Source organism: Peromyscus maniculatus, chromosome 11 (genome assembly GCF_049852395.1).
Source record: "Peromyscus maniculatus bairdii isolate BWxNUB_F1_BW_parent chromosome 11, HU_Pman_BW_mat_3.1, whole genome shotgun sequence".
In the NCBI taxonomy this organism is placed as follows: domain Eukaryota; kingdom Metazoa; phylum Chordata; class Mammalia; order Rodentia; family Cricetidae; genus Peromyscus; species Peromyscus maniculatus.
The window spans coordinates 88,576,981-88,581,937 of NC_134862.1; positions in this window are offsets into that span (position 1 = coordinate 88,576,981).

The window sequence follows — 4,957 nt, forward strand, 5'->3', positions numbered from 1 at the left end:
TCCCACAGGGAGATATCGTAGTAAATGGGTCACTCAAGGTATGACTATCCCCAAGTAAGTTTCACTGGAGAAACAATCATTAGAGGTTAGAACATATATGACCAAAGTGACTAAATATTGTAGATATGTACTAATGTAATGCCTTGAAGTTTGTGTTTATACAGAAGCCTGAGAAAGAAATGTGAATTTTTAGTATTTGTGAGACCTGGATATGTTTCTCAGTGGTACAGTGCTTGCCTCACATGTATTAGGGCTGGGTTACATTCTCCAGTACTGCCGAACAAATACAATTAGCTTCCAAAGAATGGCTGAAGAGAGAGTGGCTTTTACAGGCTATCAGGCATATTTAACAGATGTCAAGTTTCCAGAAGAATAGACTTGCCTAGTTATTTATTCAATATATTTCAGTATTTTCTGAAAGAAAATGAATAATGTACTAGTCCATGACATCAAGATTCACAAAAACACACATATATTCCCATTCTGATAATTTTTTTTGAGACAGGGTTTCTCTGTGTAGCTCTGGCTGTTCTGGAACTCACTCTGTAGCCCAGGCTGGACTCAAACTCACAGAGATCCACCTGCCTCTACCTCCTGAGTGCTGGGAATAAACACTGCCTGGCTTCCCATTCTGATAATTTTTAAGAGTTCATGATATAGCCGGGTGGCGGTGGCGCACGCCTTTAATCCCAGCACTCGGGAGGCAGAGCCAGGCGGATCTCTGTGAGTTCGAGGCCAGCCTGGACTACCAAGTGAGCTCCAGGAAAGGCGCAAAGCTACACAGAGAAACCCTGTCTCGAAAAAGCAAAAAAAAAAAAAAAAAAAAAAAAAAAAAGAGTTTATGATATAAGCTTTTATACAAATGAGAGAATTAGAGAGAATTCTTAGGGCTTCTATATACATAAGTACTGGAGACCCTGAACTTGTATTGGAAATGTGGTCAAACTGTGACCTCTTTTGTAGGATAGTATTGGGAGTATTTGTGCATTCCTGATCTGGATATTATATTAGCCAGGGCTCTCTAGAGCAGCGGTTCTCAACCTGTGAACTGTAACCCTTTGGTAAACCCTTGTCTCCAAATATTTACATTATGATTCATAACAGTAGCAAAATTACAGTTATGAAGTAGCAATGAAAATAATTTTATAGTTGGGGGTCAAGACAACATGAGGAACTGTATTAAAGGGTCCAAAAATTAGGAAGATGGAGAGCCACTGCTCTAGAGAAACAGAACAAATGGGATGAACACACACACACACACACACACACACACACACACACACACAAACACACACACACACATATACACATGCTTATATACACATGCTTATATAAGCATGTGTATGTTAAACAATTTGTTAAGTTAGCTTACATGTAAATAGTAACAACAGCTGAATCCCCCGAGCTGCTGAGAACCTGGTAGTTGCTCAGGCCTGGAGGCTGGTAGCCTCAGCAGTTGGAATAACCCCACAATGGCTGTCTGACACTGGGGGAACTGCAAACCTGGTAGTTACTCGGTCTACGAGGCTGGGTGCCTCAGCATTTACAATCTGTGCGGAAGGTTCCTAGACGAGCTGGTGGTCATTAGTCCATAATGAAAGCCTAGAAACGCTGGTTCTGACACCAGTGAAGGAATCATCATCATCTTCATCACCATTATCATCACCACCACCATCATCATCTTCATCACCATCACCATCATCATCACAGGCAGCAGCAGCAGCAGTAGAAAGACAAATCAACTCCAAGACAAACATGAAGGCCAAGCAGGCAAAAGGCCAGTGACCTTCTTTCTGCCGTGCCCCCCTTTACCAGGACTGCTACCAGAAGGTGCCACCCACAAGTGGGTGGGTCTCCCTACATCAATTAAGGCAACCAGGATGGTTTTCCAGGTGCGCTTTCCTGCTCAGGTGATTCTCATTTGTGACAAGTTGACTTTAAAACCAACCCTAACAGGAGTACTAATGACTTTTCCAGTTCAGAAACTTCTGGTACTTGCTGTTTTGAGTCCTGCTTATGCATTCAGTAATCTTTTAGTGAACTGTCCGTGCCAGGGACCTCGTGCACAGCATTGATTGAGAGTAGCATGCTGTGACCACGAGTCCTCAGAACTCCCCTTTTACATCGTGACTTGGTTCTGGCAAACCAAGCTGTCCAGTTCAGGATGGTTCTCTTTGTTCAGTCACGGTGGGCTTTGGTCTCAGACTAGTTCCAGTTCTGCCTCTCACGTTCTTCTTTGCCTCTTCCCTCAACTGCAGGTCATAATCCTGCTTCCCTCCTATGTGTGGTGTGGGAATCAGAACAAACTGTGTGAGAAAATTTCCTCAGGCAGACTCTGCCTGGAATGTGCATTGATGACCCATTTTTCACTGCCCTGGTAGAAAGTCCCCTGTGGAAAACCTTCCTCCATCCACCTGCCCTCACCAGTTGCCAGCAAACACATTCCTGGCAATGGCTTCCTTCAGTGCCCTGTCTCCTGGAGGCAGCTAGCTCATCCAGTCTGCATGAGTATACTGTAAGTGTTACTGTGGTGTTATTTATCCCCACGCCCCAGGCTTAATGTATCTAACAGGAACTTCCTTAAGAGGAAACTTTTTTTTTCTAAATAATTGAGAACGATTACATAGTAACTACTTTTAATCTATTTTCCATTCAGCATTATGAGTGGTTAAGGAGAAAGAGTGTAATGGGAAGGTAAGGGAAAGAGGAGAAAGAGAGAGAGAGAGAGAGAGAGAGAGAGAGAGAGAGAGAGAGAGAGAGAGAGAGGAATAGGAGCTGGGCAAAATGTCTATGCCTGTAATTCCCATACTCAGGAGGCTAGGGCAGGAACGTGGTGAGTTTGAGGCCAGCACAGGCTATAAAACAAAGAAAATGAGAGGAAGAAGGAGGTGGGGGAAATGGAAGAGAGAAGAGAGAGGACAGAAAGAGGAGGGGGAGGACGAAGGGGGAAGGAGGAAGAGGGAGAGAGATTAGAAAATAGAGGGTACAGAAGGAAAAGAAATTGCTACAGAAAGATGTATTCACAGGCTGAAGTGAGGACAGGGAGAGAGAGAAAGCCGGAGAGAGGAGGTGGATCCGATGCTCTGACTCCCCAGAGACTGAAACATCTACCCCACTGTCTGGCATGCAGTCAGTGCTCAGTGTATGCTTGCTGAGTGAGCGTGTGTGAGAGTCGGTGAATGAGCAGTAAAGTGTCACGATCACAGCATCCAATTGCCATCTTACTGTTCCTTGAAGAGGGCATTTTACCTTCCCTAGCTCTTCAAGACGCTTTCCCTTACAAGGCTAATTTGCTTGTAAACCATGGCTCACAGTTTTGCAATAGTTCCTTATTGTTTAACCTTCGGGTTTCCACTGTGGACAGGCTCTGCCGTAGCCAACTAGACGAGAAGCACTCTGCTCCAGTGGCCAAAGTCCAGTGTGCTCGCAGGCAGGCCAACCCAAGCTCTGTATTGTGTGCAGCCTGTGAAGGAGGTTCCCAGGCTTGACTTCACCCAGAATGATGGCCAGACTGTGACACATCATGGGCATCATGCTAGGGTAGTGAGGGAGATCGTTTTAGACTGATTTTTGTCAATGGCTGTTCTGGTTTCAACCAGATCCCAGCAGTGATGACCTTCAGTCCTTACTCCATAGAGGACCTAGGCTAGGGTTAGAATGATCTTATGGTTTACAGTAGGAACTCTGACCAACAGATAAAAAAATCTTTCTGTTTATTTGCATGTGTGTGTATGTTTACATGTTTATGTGTGTGCATATGCTCATGCAAGTATGAATGCGTGTGTGTGTGTGTGTGTGTGTGTGTGTGTGTGTGTGTGTGTGTGTAGAGCCCAGAAGTCAACACCAGATGTTTTCCTCAATCACTCGCCACCTTATGTTGGGGGAGAGGACAGGGTCTACCACTGAACATGGAGCTCCACAGTTTGGCTTGACTAGCTGGCCAGCAAGTACAGGCTCCTTCTGGCTACTTCCCCAGAGCCAGAGTTACCAGTGTTCACTACTGTGCCTGGCTTTTCCGTGGATTCTGAAGATCCAAACTCGGGTCCTTACACTAGTTTGGCAAGTTCTTCCCTAACTGATCTGTCTCCACGCTCTGTTTTTTTTTTTTTTTTTTTTTGGTTTTTCGAGACAGGGTTTCTGTGCGTAGCTTTGCGCCTTTCCTGGAGCTCACTTGGTAGCCCAGGTTGGCCTCGAACTCACAGAGATCCGCCTGCCTCTGCCTCCCGAGTGCTGGGATTAAAGGCGTGCGCCACCATCGCCCGGCTCCACGCTCTGTTTTTGCTTGTTGTTTTTTTGAGATGGGTTTCTCTCTGTGCCGGCCAGGGTGGCTCCACACTAAGGACCCTCCTGCTTCAGGCTTCCAGGCCTGGGGATGACAGGCGCGCACCATCAGCCTGGGAGCTATTGAAAACGGCCCTTGCTTCCCTAACTCGTAGAGTCACATTCAGCCCCCAGGCCCCTCAGAGAGCTCCTGACTAACCCCTGTTCTTTCACCCGGTGAGCTTGTGCGGAAGCTCTTGGCTTCTGTTCTAATTCCCTGCTGAAACTGAACCTGCTGGGCTGAATCCCGGGACCTCTCCTGGGTTCCTGCCCTTTGACCTCTTCCTACTGCTTTTAGCAATCGGTGCGGCTCTCACCTGTAATAATGGCGATCATGTATAACACGCCCGAATCCACCAGACAGCTATCACTGTCTCCTCTCAAAAGCGGCTCCACCCAGCCCTGTCCTCATAGAACTGGGCCTTCGAATATTAAATTACCCACAGGAGACGTAAGTTAGACATGCGTGGTTTGGTCATCTGCGCCGTTGTCCTTTCCTAGAGGGACCTGGTTCTCCCCTCTAGGAAAGGACTTAAGCTTTCTGCAGCATGAATGTTGTTGTATTCTTTTTGTTGTTGTTGTAGAAAAAAACCGTCTGTCGGTTTCTCTGCTCTACATGCACTTCTAAGGTTACCAA